A 21217-nucleotide genomic window follows, 5' to 3' on the forward strand; every position below is an offset into this window, starting at 1 on the left:
CATAAGTTTGCGTGTCAGGAACACGCAAAGTTGTATTTATGTTGCGGTCAGGTGTCCTTTGTTTCGCAGACGTGCGTGTCTTTTCTACGCTTCTCTCGCAGTTCATTACGCCACGCTTCGCGCTTTTCGTGGGTTGTAAACAATGCCTCCTTTTCTTTCTAAGGGGGGGGGCGATGGAGGTAAAAAGGCGGAGGTTAGTGTGGCGCACTTTTCCATGCCCATTCACGGGATGTATGCAGGTGCACAACACACTTTACGATCGGTTTGCGTGACACCCAACAGTTGAGTACCGTAGCTGGGGCATACCCATGCACTAATCACGTGTTCAGTGTGCACCCGTGAGCACCTTTGATGGCTTACGTGCCTACGTACTGGCCAGTAGCTAGCGAGCCACTGCGGAGATGCGCGCCAAGAACAGCTTCGAAGCGGTATCAGTTGTTTATGTAATCACCTCGCGCCGCACAAGCATGCCTAAGCGACTGCCATTACGGAACACGGCTAAAAGAAAGAAAACGCTGAAAAATAAAGCACGAAAGATGTCTCGATAAACTAAGAGCCACATCATCAGGATGGCTTTTCATGAGCTCTTTTTTTTTCTTTCAATATCTGGCTACACGAAACATTATCCCACGAAACATAAACATTAGACGAAAGAAGCTCTGTTATGAACTATTTAGGGGGTATATTTACGAAAGCGTGGCACATCTCACACAAATGGCGCCCATATTACTCTGGTTATTGGTTTTCCCCATGACCTAACGGCATCTCGTGAACACCGCTGCGCTGGCGAGTCAATTAAACAAAACGCCAGAAGTTGTCGACCACGGCTTGGTGTAGACGTGACGTCACGACGTCAGTGAGAAGACGTGAAATATAGGTGACATTGGCTCATATCGGCAGCGATCATAGGCCGCTGGTAATCCCAACCACTCAGAAGAACCTCGCGTTATTGAAGTTTGGCTAATGCTACTTCATATAATCCTACTCCGTCTTACTCTTTCTATGCCTATACTAAGAGGGGCCGATTAGGTACAGTCACGCTCATTGCGAGTTGCAACAGGGTGCTCGGAGTATAAGCGGTGTATAACAAGCCTTCTTGATAACACCGGTGAACGTTAAACTGTTAAACGTTAAACCATCGTCAAAGAGCAGGACGTGGCATGTGTTTTGAGTGTAATACCACGTTCGAAACTATGTTGTTTCACCTGGAGCTGTTCGGGGCGCAAACCAAAAAGAAAAAGGCATGGTAAAACATAGGACCCAGATGAGCTCCTTCCGCCAGATCTTTTTTTTTTTGTACTTTGTACGTACTAGGCCTCTCGTTAATATAAATATTTTAGGTTTGCTTGTTAACTACGTAAGCGCGTTTTCGAGTAACGATTACGTTGACACAAAACAAAAACCTTTCGGAAGAAGAAATGTAATGTGTGCGTGGCTCGGCGTATACCTGACCGAAATATTGGCCATGATCACGCACCATAACGCTTCGTGACTTTGATTACATGCCGTTTGTTGCCTGGAAATCCGCACTGACAAATCTTCTTTCGGGGCTAGAAAACGTAACCAACTAAACAGGTTGCGTAACTGTACACAGCAATTTCTCAGACTAAGTTTAACGTATGTGAAATATAATTAGAGAAAACTGAAGTCTACAAAAAAAAAAGTTGAGCGCATTAAAAGTTCCTGGAAGACCTGAAATAGAAAGATCTATTATTTTAAAATTGGAGACTTAAGCTACCTGAAACAGCTTTTCTTAAACTTTTATTCACTCGCGAAATACCTATGCACGTTCACCGCTTATTTAATCGACTCCACACATACCTCGGCATTTTGTAAAAAGGGCAAAATCGTTATTGCTAGAATGAAATGTACGTATACGAAAACGAACATCCCGAATGCCAAGTTTGCTAACAGCCATGCCTAATCTCCACCCGCGATAACCGACATGTTCTGTCTCAGTTGCTTTGAAATAACAAAAAATGTCACGTCTCTCGTAAGTGTGCTTGAGCAAACAGCAGTGGCAAAATTATTCTCACTCAAGCGAAACTTGCTGGTGCACGTAAAATATTAAAGTGATGGGAATTTAATATCTTTACTCCGAAGTAATATCCACCCGTACTCTCCACAATACAGAATTAATCTCCTCAAATCCACAAGAAGTGAGGAACTGGGATTCGCAGATTTTCATCAAATATCTCTCATAGCACGAAATGAAAGGCGGGAGGAGCTTCGAAGGCATTACCTACATTAGGAACACCTGCCCGGATTTCTTCGTTTTCTATTATTTTTTTACTTGACGGACTTTCTCTGCTAGCGAGTTTCAAACGTTTTTCTAATAAGTTTCACTCATCAGCACTACTCAGCATTTATCACCCTTATGAGTATGTAAATACCAACATATCGTATCTTCAGACTGAAGAAGGTACATGCTAAATATAGTTCCGAACTTGACTGTTTCATCGATGGCAATTTCTCGCTCTGAAAAATATATGTTGATTCCCACGTGGAATATTACAAAAGTCAAGCAAGTGTATTATAGCTTGCACTGGCCATCAGGCTTGTCGACTAAGCGTTGTAGGCATAATAGAACTTCGTCACTAACATATATGCATTAGAAATTTGCAATGTTAGGAGTACTTGCCGAAGCGACGGCTTGTGCAATTGAAACACTTATTCGCGGTTCTAACGAGAATCGTGCCAAGAGCCTGCCGTGCTTTCGCGGATCCACAAGCGTTGCGCCAGGCTTTTTTAACCGATGGTTATGTTTACATAACCTTCGCGTTTCGTTCGCGTTTCAATTTAGCCAACAAACAAATTAAAGATACACATGAGAGATATCATTTGTTGTCATTATAAGTGTGGTGGTAATTAAAACACAAGAATGAACTTAACTCTATGAAAAACGAACTTGCTGCTGGCAGGAACCAAACCTTCAACCTTCGCACATTTGCAGGGGGCAAGAATGTCTCTAATAGTTTCCCAAGCTTCACAGTATGCGTAAAACTGAAAAGAAAACGAGCCCTTTTAATAATTTTCCTTCTTTCTTTCATACGCGGCATATTATTTAGCCCTTACCTCACAAACAATCATTATCATTCTAAAAGACACGACGTGCAAACACGGACGCAAGAAGGAAGTCAAGGCATCACAAAAGCCTGACTTTTCAAATGAATATGTACCAACTAGCTCAACTCCATGTTATTTCATTCATGATCACTGATTCGCCTTTCATTAAATTGCAGCAACATTTTTTTCGTTTCTATAACTTTTCGTATAAAAGTTTGTATCTATAAGTACGTTTCTCGCCTCGAACTATGTTTTCCGCCTCTGCACAATTTTCATTTACTTCGTCCAAACTCCTTTCACTTCTTCCATTTACTCGCCACAATGTAATACTCCCGACAGCAAAGGCTTTTTCGCTTGTACTAAGCAAAAGATTGTATTTTCACGCACTTAAGGTCAACTGAAATTTTGTGTGGATGTTGATGTGTTTTTATACTATCCACACAGGAAAAGATTAATGTCCTTTTTAGCACTTTCTTTTTTCTAATAAATTAAGTGCACGCGACCGATAAAAAAATTGTTTGACGAATGGGGATTCTCGTTTTTTACATTATTTCGTTTCCAATTCAGCTGTGACAATGCTCGCTGCCTAAAAATCACACGCTGTCCTTACTTAATCTTAGACAGCTGGACGTGCATAGCTGGTCCACATTTCCGCACTTCCTTGAACTCTCGTTTCAAAACCTCCTCGTTTCTTGTTCCGATTCCACCCGGAAAGTTCGGGTATACATACTTGTCAGGCTTCACGAGCGGCGCACATCGAAAGCACCGAAGTGGTTGCCGATCCAGCGAGTAGACAGGGAGTCCGAAGCTGCCTGAGAAATTTAGGGCAGCATTAAGCCATGAAGAACGCGACGTTGACCGACGTAACATCAGCAAAGGCCGCCCTTGCTCCACCCTCTTCTCTGGAGCATGGGTACATCGTCTTCGAGCCAAGTTGGTATCGATTTCCTGTCCCCCCCGAGATACTCGTTCCCGCTCTTGTATTCCCTATTGTGTCCCTACTTTGCAGGATGCTCACCTCTGGTCGCACTCAGTTGGCGGTTCTCAAAGTCTAAGCGTGCAATGCCGTCTCCTCTTTTTTCTCGACGCAACTCACTGCTCGGGAGTTTTTCGAAGGCAGGTGAGAAGGAAAACAAAACAAAAAAGAAAGGCGTTCGGAAAGCGTTTTCGCTCACACCTGTCTAGAAAGGGGCAGCTATACAAACGAACTGGTTCTCACTGAAATTGCTCGGAGTAAAGACGGAAGACAGGCATTTGCTCTTCTTGATGTGTTTACTTTTGTGCGTCATTAGGTGTTGATGTATCACTTTGCGGGAGTGAACTTCTTCTATTCGGAGAGTTATTACTCAAAAGCTCAAAGAGTTTTCTGGTAGCATCACGTTTACTTCTAAATTTAGAGGAAAAACTTCTCTGGAGGGCGGGGCGAGGTGTAAAGCGTATGTTAACATTGTAGTGCATGGTTTAAAATTAAAGCCAATATTTAGGAAGAAGAACTATCTTTAATGACTTCTGCTATTTTCTAGCAACAAGAAGTCCCCTTTATTGATTGCGTACCTTCTGACAGGCTGTGGTGTTGTCATCATTCTGTTTCACTGTCTCCCAATTTTCTGTGTAAGAGAAAAATTCCAGTCAGCTATATGGCGAAACTACCTCTAAACGGTAATGCCTGTGCGCGGCATCAGTAGACGCTTAATAGTAGCAGCGCTTTCGCATGAAAGAAAGAGCTGTGATATGTCACCTTTCTTAAAACCATTCTTGGCACAACCTGCCTGCTCTTCGCCCGCGCCGTCAATGCCCTCTATGGTCCTGGAATTCAACGAGCTTCCTAGATTTAGCTCTGTAGCGGTTTAGCTTAATCGCGTTAAAATCGGTTGGTGTTTCATCACCCTTTTAGAACAGCTTTGTGGCCTATAGGTCAGTTCGTCCATTCATCCATCCATCCGTCCGTCCATCTGTCTAGTGAACACGCCAAGTACCACCATCTCGCATCTTTTCATCATACATTCATCACATACAACTACCGCCATCCAGCGTACATTCCAAGGACTACACGAGAGGTGGCAACCTACTACTACTACTACTACTACTACTACTACTACTACTACTACTACTACTACTACTACTACTACTACTACATACATACATACATACATACATACATACATACATAGGGGAGGCCCAACCCATGGCGTAAGGAGCTTCGCCCCTAAAGGTTTACGAAATTTTGCCCCAAGTCTGCTTGCACCAAGCTTGCCTCAAAGCTGGGTCGTAGCGTGTGTCTCTATGACAGCCATCATCAGTTTAATCCGCAGGGAGCGAACGAGCATTTCGGCTGTCATTGCGGCAAATGTTTTCTGTGACCACTGTCTAAGCATACATATTTTCAACTGCATTTGCGTATCGCGATAAAGTAGGCTGATGCGTAAAAAACAAGTGACTGTTTTTTTCTGTTTCTGCGAGTATCTTTGAAATCGTATCTAATTATTTTCCACTTGGTTCTTACTAAGAGACAATAGAAAAGTTAAAAAAAAATTTATCGCATAAGTGAATTAACCTATCACGATATTAAAACGCAATAACAGTCGGTAAGCGAGAAAACGCGCAACAATAAAATGCAGCTAGCAAAGCCCACCTAAGACACCTGCACCATCTCTCTGTGACATCGCAGATTTTGGCAGGATTCACTTGCGCCCATGTACTTCTTGATCTGCGAAAAATGAAGTCCGTTGTTTACTGAGAAGGTGAAAGACACAGTTAACGCGTCATGTTTCAGAAAATTTGGTTTAGTCAATGCGACCAAGACACGAAACAGAAACATAAAATATTTTTTTACTACTTTATGTGCAGAGAATTCAGTATGAAATTTAGAAATCAAACTTTGACCTTTATTTTCTTTATTTTTTGACAAACCTATGACCGTAATGGTGTTGATAGTATTTTGCACGGCTAACTTATCGCTTTAAAAACGTTCATTGTGTCACTTTGATTCTTTGGATGCTACAAACCATTTCTCATTAAAGTCTTACTTTTATGCACCGTCTATTCCCAAGTGACTTACGCTCGTGGTGACCTCGCTGAGGGAGAACGTGTGATTTAGAGCACATGCGCATGCTTTGACAGTGCCCCTCGTTACGTGCGGATAAAAACCTCACAGAGCAGAAATGAAGCTCGGCCCTCGAGAGCTCGGAACATCAGCATTAAATTTGGGTTTTCCAGACAGCCTGCAATGCGGCGGTTAGTTTAGGTTTAACTGTTCCCACGTGGGAGCGACCCACGGTGTCGCCCTAAGGGGTGGCACTTTTCCGGATCTCTAAATATAGTTATTTCTACCATATCGTGTCCTTAAAGTCAAGAGCCAGTGAATGACCTGTTCGTGGCCTTCGTTATGTTCTACGGATCCACTGCACAATAGCGTGCCATGGAGCGGAATGCAGCTGCTGAGTGTGTTCTTGCGAGTGGAACCGAAACGTAGCCGCTACACTGCGCATAATGTGCCTACTATCCAAGAACACTTTTGAAGTATACTGAACATGACGCCACCATTAAACCCACGACACGTGCAAGCACTTGTTGTCTAGCCGCATGCATGTCCGATGTGTTTTTTCTTATAACAATGTCTTGAAAACTTGTAATGCCGCAGTTAAAACTATTGCGAAGGATAAGGACATGGCGGCGCAGTGATTGGTGATAAGCGTCAGCTACATGCGCCTCACCCGTGAACATCAAAAGCCTAAGTCTGCACGCGTGTAACGGTAACGAGAACTTCGCTCCTTGACTGTGCCTAAAAGCCCCACTAAGCAACTTTTTTTAGTATATAATCCTAGCAAAATTCAAAGTCTTCCACGTGAGGCGGTACTTACACGTGCAAACAGTAATGGGTTAGAGAAGGACTAGAGATTGCGAGAGAAATTACAAGTCGCTTGCGATTGCAGCAAACGACCACCTCGTGCATGTAAATGATCGTTTCGTCATTCAAGCGTCTGGTTTTCGGTCGGAAAAGAAGAACGTAGCAGAAATAGGTTGCATTTTACTCGTTTCTTTACGCAAGCACTACAAAATATTTTCAAAGATGGAATGCCCCGCCGCTCTATCTGGACTCATGGCTGCATGGTGAGACTATAACTTCACATGCAATCAGCTGCCGGTTAAAACTTAAAAAAAAGACGGTACAGACGCGTGGTTTCAGAGACGCTTATAGCCACTTGCCATTTCCGCCCTGCATGCAAGTGAAAATGTTCGAACGACGCAAACACTTTATTCGGGTGAGCTCACGTCATTTTTTTTCCTTGCGGGATTGCGAAAGTGTTCAGAGACCACTAATTCAATTCTGTTTGGCGAGTGCGCGCCACCACATTGAATTCGGGCATGCCTTCTCTGCCTCACCACGAAAGACCCATACGCCACAGATGCGTGGTATATCTAAATTCCTAAGCAATAAAAAAGCGCTGAACCTTCGAAATGGTTGTAAGCGACATAAAAGTTTCAGCACAGTCCATTGCTGCGTGGGCAACAGACTTGATACATCGCAGTGTGCTTAGTAGCGAAAGCACGCGTCATATTGTTAATATTTAACGCAGTGATAGTTAAATTTGCACCATTCTCCCCGGCATTTCGTCCGCCCGCGTTCACGTTAACGAAACAGAACCAACTAGCACCTTTGGCGGGAACACTGTCGTAAATTTAACAACTGTAGGTATAGGTAGGTAAGTTAGGTTAGGGTCGGAGATCCCGATTGTTATACTGTAAGAAGTTGAGCTAACCCACTTCAGTGTTAGGCACTGCCTACGCGCACACCAATCTTACTCTTGCTAGCATACGACCTACTTCCTTCCGCCGCCTGAAACGCAGCGTCTCCGTCTCCTATTATCTTTACTATACATAACAGCTTGTCACAAGTAAGGCCTCGTTCCACAAAGCTTGTATTTGACGGTGTACATTTCTAAATATTTTTCCCAAAAGGTTAACTCCGAATTTAAAGTTAACGTTAAGATACAACATCGCGTAACATACATGTACATCATTAGTACACTTTCTCATTTTTTTATTGACCCATCGCAGTAGTGAAGTGGTTATGCTGCTTGCCTACTGACCCTATTCCCGGCCATTGCGGTCAAATTTTGGCAGAGGCAAAATGCGAGAAACCAATCTGATGTGTGTTGTTCACCACTAGATGGTCAAATTTTTTCGAAGCCTTGTAATACCACGTGTATCTTACAATTAAGATCATACGGTTATTGTGGCACCTAAAACCCCAAATATTATCGTGATTGTGCAAATGCATCTTTAAAGGGTGCTTGACAAAGTAAGGCGTTTCGGCATGAGCAACAGCACATACCTGATAACCGCTATGTGTCACTATTAGCCGTGTCCACCATAAGAAAACTGAAGAAATTAGAAGTTTATAGTGTACGTTCATGACAGGCACTTAATTGATCAGGTCATGCTTTAATGCACGGGTATACGCCAGTGCACATGCGAAAGCTGCTCAGGTATGTTTCTGTCAGCGTCAAATAATTAGGTTACGTCATCGCAAGAGTACTAGCAAGTGCTTGTTCTCCACGATTAGTAGAAAACAAGACCGCTATTATGTAAAGGGTTTCCGCCTTTTGGGCCCCGTTGTCCCGCACATTGACTGATGCGCTCAATGCCAACAGTGTCTCATTTATAGTGGCGAGAGTGCTGCTGCTCCATAGACATCGTTTTCGGTTGATTCTATGATAGATCTGTGTGGTTCCGTACGTGGGACAAGACAGCTCAGTCTTCGACGGCCAGAGGTTGTCAGGACATAGCGCAGGACAGAAAACGAGAAAAGCTCATTCGCTTACGACCGCTGATTGCTTTTTTTTTCTACATGAGGAATGACGAAGCCACGGTAAACACTTCGAGGGGTACGCCACTGTTTGTGCAAGAAGTACGGCGTGAAGTGCCGTACAGAATAGCAATGTGGGTTCACTTACGTAACATTGCGGAATGCGTCAGCACTCTGAGTTTCCCCTCCGCTCCTCTTTCATTCCTCCTAGCTTCTTTCCTTCTTTGTCTCCTTCTTGAGTTTACTTGTTTTGTTAGCGGCGATCACATTTTTATGATTGTACTCTCTTAGCTTTTGCTCTTTTATTATTATTTAGTGGTATACGGGCAATGTTAGACGTACTCTCGTGAAAATTTTTGGTGTCGTCTCTCGTCAGCACAAACTATGGGCTGATCTTGGAGATTCCACAACGACGGGTGGACAAGGCACACTGACCCTTTTCCAATCACAGAGATAAAATAAGCGCTTTAAGTCCAACACGTGCGTTATAGAGAACATTCGGTAAATCTCGTGCAATAACGATGCAAAATATTTCATAATATTAAAAACACCCATGCACTTCGGCTCCGCAGCACAAACCGCCAAGTCATTCAAATTATTTTGAGATACCGTTTGTCATGGTTTTTAGTAGCTTCGCTTACTGACCTGGTCAGAAAGAACAAGAATCCTTTTTTTTTTTTTGCATTTGACTTTGTCTGTTCACGGTGTACACAAAAACAGATAGGAAAAAGTTTACAGGTTCGTGTTTGAAGCAGTTCTCCCAAAGACTTATCACGCAGGCGATGTCTTGCCGAAACGAGTGCTTTATTAAAAAAAAAAAGCTAAACTTATTCCTCTTCTCACATTCTGCCGATGTGTTTCTACAAGAACACGAGCTGCCGTGGCAAAGAAGTTGCTTTGTTTTAGCGCAATAACGTACTCCCGATTCCAGCGGCTGTGATGGTGTTATTTCACTGGGAGCGAAATGCAAATTAGTAGGTGTACTTAAATTGAGGTACCATTTATGAAACCCCTATTGATCAAAGTTCATCTCGAGAACTTAGCTACGGGGCGCTTTATAATAAAAAAGTTATTTTAGCCAGTATTACCTAAGACTTTAATCATTATGTAGCTCGACTGTGGATATCGCTTATGCATCCGTGGTTGCAAGGAATGCTTGATGTGGGTACGCGACTCATCCGTGCATCAGCCCGTATTAAGATGTCAAAACACGAGGAAAACGAACATTCTACAAGTGCCACGTTTCTTTCCTTCCTTATTTTTTCTTCGTTTCCATACGCTACAGAATAAAAAACCAGCAAAAGGCTTAGCATAGCCACCCACATCAGGCGGTTTCATCGTGGATGGTTTCAGAACACGATAGTGACAAGAACAAGACTCTTTGATGCCAACACTGGCAAATATCTTTTTTTCTTCATATTTTTACTCGTTTGTTTTTTTTTCCTTAGCCTGTGTTCCCTGGGAGGTATCACTTGGTTCTCTGCACTTGCTTTTTTTTTCTTTTCCTTCCGCGCTTGCGTCTGGATTGTGGCTTCTGGCTTCTGGAAAACGTTCTGTCTGCCGTTGCCTGTGGCGACGCACCAGATGGAACAGGTGTCATCGATTCGTGAGGCCAACCTTCGTGTTCTCCGAACTTTCGCCAGCGACCACAGCAGTGCGCCCATCACCTTTAGTCTAGCCCTACAATCCCCCATCCTCTTCTGCATGGGCACGCACAGCGCATTTTGTCACTATATTGTTCCCCTCAGAGCTCCTAAGTTTCCTAGACGCTCAATACCCACACGCACCACGAGCAGTTTCTTCTCGTTCGTATACGTGCTGGTTCAGCTTAGCGGCGAAGACATTATTACTTCATGGCAGATTACCAGTTAGGGCATATATCGTATTCGTGTACTGTTGCAAATGCTTTTTGCAGAATCCCGCAAGGTTGTGGAAGTGTTACAAAATCGATAATTGGCAGCCACCCGCTTGTAGCACGAAACCACTAGAAAATCCATATGAATTTCCAAAAAAAAAAGGCTTCTAGTTGAAAGATTCGTCCTGGTTCGGGGATCAAATCTGGGACCCACGCATTTTCGGGATGCTCGCTTGTGTAAGATCCGTGATGCAGAGAAAAAAAGGAAACAAGCGGCTTCGAATGAGCATTTGTTGTTTAACTAAGTGTTTACTCGAGCCGCTGTCATGTGAGCGTCGAAGTAGTGAGGCAAGTAAGTAAACAACGTGTCAGGCTTGCTGTGATGCACCGAACCAGTTCTAAATATATCGTTGCCGCCACGTGTCCTAACGACCGTGGTTTCCCCTCGGGGTGCATCCGCAGAAGCTGTTTGTGGACAACGTTATGCAACTTATACCTGGAAATCCTTACGCAACTACTATTTCCGGATGCGTATACTATCGGCCGTACTGCCCAGCTCCTGTATAAACACAGACGATGGTAGGACGATGAAGAAAACTACCTCTCCAAATAACGATTTCCCGTATTCTAACGAAGCGCCTTACGCAAGAAATAAAATTAGAAACGTTGCGCTCCAATCTTGAGAGCCAATCGCGATGCGGACACGTCGTTAACGAAGCCGGTTGACCAATAGAAAAAACGCACTTATGACAGGCAAGTTTTGTGAATTCAGCCCGAGACCTGATGACACGTTGGGGAAATCTGACTGCGTCAGAAGGACGGTGCTGTTACGTAAGATTCAGTCCTCAATCTCGTGCCGTGGTAGCCTACTGGGTAAAGTGTCAGGCTTGTGGACGCCGGCTCGATTACCAGACAATATAGCCGCATTTCTATGTGCAATAAAACACTCATTCTACTTGTAGGTGACCTCGTTTAATATTATTACTAGTATGAATATTATTGTTAACAATAGTACCTGTGGTTTCAAGTCCCAAAACCACTATATGATTGTGATAGACGCCACAGGGGAGGCTCCGGAAATTTTGACCATCTGGTGTTCTTTAACATGCGCTGACATCATACAGTACACGGGCCTCTATCATTACGCCTCCATCAAACTGCAACCGCCAAAGCCGGGATTGAACTCGCGACCTTTGGGTCAGCAGAGGAACACCGTAGCCACTGTTCCACCGAGGTGGACTTTATGTGCGCTTAAAAAAGCCCATGTGGTAAAAATTACTGCGGAGTGCACTACAACAACGCACGTACCTCATGACCATACCAATCGGTGTTTATTCTTCGCCAAACAAATGCAACGCGAAAGAATGTCGGAGTAAATGTATACAGTTGGAAAATCGTGGTTATTCAAGTTCGTACAAGAAAACGAATTATGTAAGCTCCAAGCTAGTGTAATAAATCATCATCATCATCATCACCATCATCATCAGCCTGACTACGGCCACTGCAAGACAAAGACCTCTCCCATGTTCAACCAGTCAACTCGGTACTGTGCTTGCTGCTGCCAATTTATACCCGCAAACTTCTTAATCTCATCTGCCCACCTAACCTTCTGTCTCCCCCTAACCCACTTGCCTTCTTCGGGAATCCAGTCAGTTACCCTTAATGCCCAGCGGTTATCCTGCCTACGTGCTAGTGTAATTGTTTCAGCGTAAATATCACGTGTTTTCTGACTGGCATCATCGCTGCTGTGATCTTCGTACGTGCCTTTTGGATGCGCAGCGTCTTATGGTCGCGCTCAATCAGGCGTGCGGCGTGACCACCCTTACTGCGCATGAGCGTCCCCTTTCCCTCTTTCAGCTCTTCTGCCTCTCTCACGTCTCGTTACTCGTGCAGGCAGCGTCTGGTATGTCTACGCTACCTCCACCATCTCTCTTATCTATAGACATCCATTGATCCCCGCGGGGTTTTCAACCCCATTGAGCAAGCGCGCCCTCTCACACTCCTCTCATACACTCTCCACCCTTTTTGCCTCACAACGCCGATGCAGGAAGCAACTGCTAGCGACTTTCTTGATTGAAAAATTAGGGGACCTCAAAGCTTCGCCTTTAATAGTTGAATGCGATGGCGATATTCTGTTCCTAGTGCGCAATTCAAACACAAAGTGCATAAAGCGTTTTTCAGCTTGTTATGCACTCACTACATGGCATTAGGAAAGTAGGCGCAGTAGCATGTGTACCTTTTGTAGTGGGTTGCCGGCTTTAAACCACGCAGTCAGTATGTCAATCACTTGTTCTGACGCCCGATGGCACCGGGCGCTTGTACCATACATTATTACTGCAATACGAATTTGATGTATTGTGAAGCATGTACACAGTACGCGTGAGTTTGTATAAAGTATGTGTTACTTTCTGAGCCTTTCCAAGTAAAAAAAAAAGTTATTTTCATTGTATTCATCAGCAGATGCGTGACCATGTGGTGCAACATCCGGTTGCCACGCAAACAATCCGGGTTCGGTCCTCACTAGGACCAAAAAGACCCGGGTTTAATTCCACTCTTACCTAGGCACTCTTATTATCTACTTTGTTGCATCAATCTTTATTTTTAGCCCATTACCGTTATCACATTAAAATACCGGCTGCTCGCACTGCACAACCGTTGACTGGCCACCCCCTATTATATAAGCACTGGATCTTGACGACCAGTGTGGTGCCGGTAGGAGATTTCTCCTGTGCGTTGTTGTACAATAAAAATTTACAGCGTGCGTCTATAACTAAAAGATGACTGTGGGTCTTTGTATCCAATTGAAGTCTTCTGTATCCCATTGCCCATTAGAACCGAATTGGTATATTCCAGTAGAAAGCGCCAGTTCATGACAGCGTGATTTGCACCTCTCCAGGCTTCTCTCCTCCGCAGCGGCGCAATGATCGCCCGCGTCAATGCCACCGTCATTGTAGGCGTTAACGGCCGCTGCTTCGCATCTTTACATAGTTCCTTTTAGCAGGAAATCGTGTATTTTTTTCTTTCAACTCATGTACACTAATAATTATAGTGCCATCTGCTCTGTTAAGTCAGCTTTCATGCACGGGCATATAGACTAAACTTCTCAGCCCTCCGGCCTCTCCCCTCGCTGAAAGTGTGGTCACTGTACTTTAAACGTAAACAAACCATATCAATGTTGAGTCTAGCTTGCTATGATTCAGTAATAAAAATAGGTATATTTATTTATGTTGAGACCCATACTACTTAGCAAAAACCCTTCCTTGGCTTTAAGGTTCCTAGAGCAGTGGTGTAGCCAGGGGGTGGGCGGACCCCAAATGACACTTGACCACGTCTTACCCGGCACCCGCTTCAGATCAAAGTGGTGTCCCTCCCCCTTTCCCCAAATCAATAAAAGTTGTTTGCAACGCAGCTGGCCTAGGGGCTCATCAATCACTTCTTCAAGTTAACGTTTAGTTAACTTCACTGAACTGCTTTATACCAGAACCGGCACGGACAATGTTGCTCTCCTTAACTTTGTTCAATATCGAAGACAATATGCTACAGTCTTCATGTTTGCATTTCCAACCCCGGAGGGCGCAGTTTCATCATTTCACCAAATAACACACGAGTAGAACAGGGTGGCATAAATGTATAGTCTTTTTCCTACTTGCAAATTGATTTCGACATTGGTATGCTTTTTGCGATCACTGTCGTTTTTTGACTACATAAGCTGCCTGCATCTCCTTTCCCTTGACTAAGAATTCGGTCTGGCTGTGAAAAAATGGGACAACTTAGCCTGAAACGTGTGATGACACTTTAGGTTACAGCCATTGTACAAATATTCTTTCAAGGGCCCAGAACTTCAGGGGGCCGGGCTGCCGTAGGCTCTCGTCGTGTGCTGTCGTCGCTTGTCGTAACGAAGGCAAAACCCCATGTGTATTATAGTCAGCTGTATAGCATACGGAGCGCGCCCATGCCGACGAAGTGTCTCTTTCCTCTTGTTCTTCGAACGCCCTGATGGTGATACTAACCCAGGCTGAAGCGCCAACTATAGCGTATTTAGCGCGCTCATTTCGAAAAGAAATCTTCTTCTTATTGTTCTTCGAGTGACTTCATAATGATATTAGATGCGGGCATGGCTAGAAGAGGACACGACCATTCAAACCACGTGCAAAAACTGAAAGAGAAAACAAGCGAGTAATATAAAATGAAAGAAGAAAACACAAACACAAAGGAAGAAATTAGAAGAAAGAACACAGAAATAACTGGACGAGGGACCCCCCCCCCCCTCCAAAAAAAGAGATGAGTAAAAGGAAGACACAGAAGAGAAAAAAAAGGAAGGCTGCCCAGCTACGCAGTACTTCCAGGCTTCACACCAAGGGCAAAGCTGCCTTGGTGCTATATAGTTTCACACCTAATGCTACGTTCCACATTTTCATGTCGCTGTGTTCCGCTAGTGTGTGAGAAGCGGAAAAAACTATTTTTTTACCCAGCAGTTTCATTAGCTGGGACGTCGGAGTCTTCCCTCTTCACCGCGTCGTGGGATGACTGGATATCCAAAAGCTGCATGGTTTTCGAGGTGAGATATGCTTAGGGCGGCTTGCCATGACCGTACGCGCGACTACACATATAAGTTCATAGTCAGTGGTACGATTTCAGTGGTACGATTTCAGTGGTATATAGTCAGTGGTACGATGAAGTGCGAAAAGCTTCATTTTGTGGTGGACAAGTTTGTATATGCATTGCTATGATGTAGAATGAATATGTAGACCTACGTTTTACAATAATTTAAACGCAATCGACCACACTCATTTGGAGAAAAGGCTATCAATTATCTTGTTACAAGATACTTAGCAATGAGGCACACACACATGCACGCGCGTTCGAGTGCACGCACGCACAAATGCACAGAGATCATATCTGGAACAAATTAAGCGATTTTCCCACTGGGATATGCCTCCCCTTAGTTAATTTCTTTAGTGGAAGCTTAAAACCTAATCCTCGTTGCCCACTTAAAATGCGCACAAATAACCACTCACTCTCAGCTTTGTTCTCACGCTTTCAGTTAACTTCCGCAACAGGAACAGCGTATCGGTGAGCTAATCTCTATTTAATTCGATTGTACGCCTACCACTCAACAAGAACAGCGTTCATGTACTTTTTCTATTTCCCATTGACGATAGCCCGCTAATTCATGTGCAAGTTGGCAGCTAACGGTAAACTGTTTATATAGCTGATGCTTCGATGAAGCTTTATAGTGAATGTTTGCGCAACGCGGTAATCTGAAGGTTCTGCAGGTTCATCGATGTCTACCGTTTGAAGGCATGACTCTTTCACAGAAACAATGTCGCAATACTTTTGCTGGTATACGTCGCCTAAGTTCAGCTTCGTATTGGCGTATGCGTTGAGCGCAGCGCTCACACCGGCTTTTCCTGGATGTTCATAATGTCCAGATCACATCATTGATTAAGCTTCAAAGTGAATGGTGGAAGTGTTTTGTGCGGTTTTCAATGTTATTGCATGTCTACCGTGTCTAGTGGGCCCAGGGGAAGTCTTTCCAGATTTCTGATGTCAATAAAGTTTCAAATAATTAAATAAAATTAAATTTTTGTAAGAAGCATTGACAGAGACACGTGGTTTCACCATTAACACTTTTCAATGCTTTGATATTTAAAAATATATGTATGGAAGAAAAATTTTATATTTTGTTCTTTGCTTACGTAGCCACGAATATAAGATATGGAGTACAGAGTGGTTGTGTCTTGCCTCTTACTGCTGCACTCATGTCTTGCGTAAGTCCCATAATGCATTTTCGCTGCCTTACATGGCGCTCTTACCCGCTGAGTACTTCAAGGACGTGCCGAGCTGAATAAAATACTATATCTTCAGTTGGAAAACTTCTCCAACTTTACGCTGACTGTTAAGCCTAGTACAGCATGCTTATATGGTTGACCAGAACATTCGAAATTTTTTTGCATGAAAAAATCCATCGCCATGCCCATGTCCACAAGTTTACTGCGCAGTCCTTCGTGCATGGTCTTTGTCTTTCATCTTGGTTTCTTGTTTTGAAGGCTTTTGAGTTCTTGCTGCTGCACAAGTCGATCTTGTGGGGACAACATGGGCTGTGCGGGGTACTATACGTAATCTATTAGTAGGTTCAATGAGCAGACACTCTCAATGTTATTCTGGCGTTAGAATAAGCAGTCTTTCATTTTTTAAAAGTTCGACTTGTCAAATTGTTTATACATAGTGTGCGGAACACATAGCGCCGATAGGCCATGGGCACTCGCTGGCGAACGGGAAGGAAGAGGATTGTGTGGTAGAGAACAGGACTGTCAGGCATAGATTAGGTGTTGTATCTATTTCTCCGACTACAGTGGCGCAGCCTACAAAATTCTATCCTGTGTGGTGAAAGCCCAAAACATAAATTATTATGTTTCATAATTTATAATGTGCTACAAAAGGTTGTATAAGCGTCATTGTTCTACTAAGTTTTGTTATGAGATTATATATATTACACGTCATGAAGCTTTTAGACGGGAAGCATCTCTTTGACTAATGTGTGTAACGCCATAAACATGTGCGTCCGTGCGAATGCACCGCAACGCCTCCTCTTCGCAATGTTGCAACGGTGTCAAGTAGGTCATGACGCAGCTGTGCGCTGACGTCACTTTCTCCCTCATCCGCAGCGCCCGCAGCTGCCGGCTCCTCCGCCCACTTGCAACGCAGCTCTCTCTCCCCTAACCCTCTCCACCACCCGAAATTCTCGGCCACACGTCGAGTGGAAACACTCTTTCGGCTCGTTTATCTGCGATGAAACTTACACAAAACCCAACCCACCTCCCGTGCATTTGCGTTTCAAACAAACGTTTACTCGAGTAAACACTACACCGAGTGTCGCTTCAAACCGTTGTTCCAGCACCTGCGTCGATGCCCGTTTCAACCGGGTCAACACCGTGCACACCACTGCTGCTTCGCATACCATCAGAGTTCATTTAGGAAGATGGTCTATACTACGTTTCAGCTTGAGCACCGTTTTTTCACGTTCTTCGGGTGGGTCATACATCTTTTTTTTAGTTGAAACTTTAATTATTGAAACTTCGCAAGTCTCAACAGTACCAGAAACCTTGGCATGACGACTTCCAAAAAAAATGCCGCCATATCCACGAAGTGAATGATGATTAGTGGGCGAAGCTCCGGAGGTAAACCTGGTAAACCATGAATCCTCCGTACATTTTGCCCACTCGATTTTATTGCAACGCTCCCCCTAGCGTACGTCGCCGCACTATATCGAACGATGACACGCGCCATATGTGGCATCATTCCTATTTTATAACACCTCGCATCTTTCATAATCAACTACACGTACCGCCGTCTAGTTTATAACATCTTGCATCTTTTGGACAGACGGACGGATGGACGGACGGACGGACGGACGGACGGACGGACGGACGGACGGATGGACGGACGGACGGACGGACGGACGGACGGATGGACGGACGGACGGACGGACGGATGGACGGACGGACGGATGGACGGATGGATGGACGGACGGACGGACGGACGGACGGACGGACAGAGAGACGGACGGACGGACGGATGGATGGATGGATGGATGGATGGATGGACGGATGGATGGACGGACGGACGGATGGACGGATGGACGGATGGATATGGCTGTACCCTTTAGATCGGGCGGTGGCTAGCGTAATACTTAGAACTGAACGAGAGGTGGCTACATACAGGGGACGCACAGCCCACGACTTAAGGAGCTTCGCTCCTAAAAATAAAGATCTTGAAACAAATCAATTTATCCTGCTGTATTTTTAGAATTCATGCTAAGGTATTTTAATGTATGCGCAGATAGCACTATATTGCGAAACATGTGAGTCCAGTTACGCCCCCCTCAGCTCTTGTTTCTCCCTTTTCTGTGAGTGTCTGGCCCTGAGCAAAGAGCCTTCTGGCGAGCAGCTTTCTAAGCAGCCCGCCCCCAAATGTGAGATAACGTATAGGCAACGAGCCGTTGAGAAGCGAGGACCAGTGCCGCGTGCCAACGCTGAGGCGGAAATTGCAGGTTCTTCTAGCGTCTTTACTCCGTAATATTCATTCTCCATTCTTTTTTTTTCTGTCTCTCTCCCAAGCCTTACCAGGCAACCTCCTCGGTCTTTTGTCTCATCTTATCATCTCAATGACAGCGCCGTAACTTAGAGGCAAGGCGAAGACAAGCAAAATAATGTGACAAAAACAATAAGTAAAGAATTTTATCCTCTTGAGGACCAGCCCTTTGGTTTTCCCTCGCGCGAAACAAACGTGGACGACACTCGTACTGCTTTTGTTGACCGTGCGCGCGTTCGCAAGTGTGAATGAAAGAGCCCTCTTATGCGTGCGAGGGAACTGGTGTGGGGAAGAGAGGAAGCAATTTCCTGCCCCTGCCATTCAGTGTATTTCTTCCAGTCATTTTCACTGCTGTGTTTTTTTTTCTCGGTTTTCTGGACCCGCGGCTTCGTTTCTCCCTTGAAGCGGCTTTCTTTCCTTTAGTCGGCTCCCTTTTGCTTGCGCCGTTCTTGTAACATTGCGCGGCACCAGACTATTTCCGGGACAGCCGTGGTTACCTCTTCTCCCGGTGCCATATACCTGTATTTCAAGAGTGGACGCCTTTCTCCCTGCGTGGGCCGGTCTCTCTTATTCTTTGTCTGGTGCACTGCAGACTGTAATGGAAAAACGAAACAAAGTCGTATAAGCAATTCGTCCTTTTTTATCCCTCCCTCACGCATTTTTTCTAGCCTAGTAGGTGCTTTGAGGCGAAACCGTTTACCTTTGTTCTCGCAGGGAGCGAGATGAAGCTATAGAAGCCGGCATTTATTAAATTTCACGTCTTCAATCCCACTATTCTCAATTCTCAGGCGTTTTAGTGATGGATTGCGGCAGGGTGAAGGTTGTGCCTATGAAGCGCAAGATGTGGAGAATCCTTAAATGCAGCAATACATGGGTGGTATTTTTTTGTGCATACGCTTGGTTAGACGCCTGTTTCTATTTATCTTTCTTTTAATCATAGGTTTGCTGGCTTATCTCGAGATTACGCACTGTACATTTACCTGACTTTGTGTATGTGAAGCCAACGTCGAAATTTTGGGACATGTTGTTGTGGTGGTGGTGGTGGTGGTGGTGGTGGTGGTGGTGGTGGTGGTGGTGGTGGTGGTGGTGGTGGTGGTGGTGGTGGTGGTGGTGGTAATTTTTTTCTAGTTTTGACAAAGCTTGTGCTTGTGCAAGGTGAAGCACTTAAATATTATGCTATTCCCGAAAACAACAGCTCTGAACCCTTTCGGTAGCGAAAAAAGAGATTGAATGAGATTTCAAGTCAAATAGAAAGAAAGTAAACACAGTTTTACGCATCACCGTTATTTGCTGAAGAACTCAACTGACACCACTCAGTTTAAAGTTCAGTCTACGTGTTGTCCGACACACTCCCCAGGGCTGCACTCATTTTTCCTTGATGGCCTGTCTACACTTAGTGGAATGTGACGCAACACAGCTTACACACAACAAAGCCAGGCGACGGGCTTTCGTCATGGCCGACTGGTCATCGTCCAGGAACCACTCCGAGCGCCACTAGATTAGCAAACTCACCGACGCCTATACACTCTTCGTTCGCCGCTGCAATGTCTGTATCTATGTCTTCTCAGAAGGTATTGAGAAATGCCATGACGAAACTTGGAGAATGACCGAAGAACGGGCAAAACATGAAACTCGCAAGATGTTTCAAAAGGGGTGTGCACAAGCAGCACCTGCATGTAAGTGGCAGCGAGGAGGAATTTAAAATTCGAATTGATCGATGCGGGTGCTGCTGGAGACGCCTCTGTCTATACGACAAGGCACTCGCTTCGAGGAAAATTGCGTAAACGATCAAATGGTATGCAATAGTGCCGGAATTCGGGCACATTCGAAATTCGAAATTTCCGAAGTGGTTTCTACCCTTTGGCAGCACATATGGTTTGAGTTGTGTAATGTTTATGCCTCATATATATATATATATATATATATATATATATATATATATATATATATATATATATATATATATATATATATATATATATATATATATATATATATATGGCCTCACTAACGTACTTCAATTTTTTCTTTTTTTATGCAACAGTGTCCCCCAAGCGATGTCCTTCTTTATCAATATTTGGTAATCTATTGTGGGTGAATGGATGAATGATATTTTATTGGTGATTGTAAACGAACGTGATCGATGTTCGGCTGCGGCGGCTGCCTTCACGTGAAAAATTTATGAATGCAAAAACGGTTGCGTATCTCGTTTTGCTTGACCATTAGAAACACCACGTGGCCATAATGGCACTCAGCCGATAATTTATTTCTGCTCTTTTTAGTGAAATTCTTTGTATATTCTGCAGTGTCCGTACGGATGAGGCAAGCACGTGAACGCGAGAATTCCCTTGAAACACGTAGTGTACATTCAAGACGACGTCTCATTACTGTGG

Source organism: Rhipicephalus microplus, chromosome 4 (assembly GCF_043290135.1).
Source record: "Rhipicephalus microplus isolate Deutch F79 chromosome 4, USDA_Rmic, whole genome shotgun sequence".
Classification (NCBI taxonomy): Eukaryota; Metazoa; Arthropoda; class Arachnida; order Ixodida; family Ixodidae; genus Rhipicephalus; species Rhipicephalus microplus.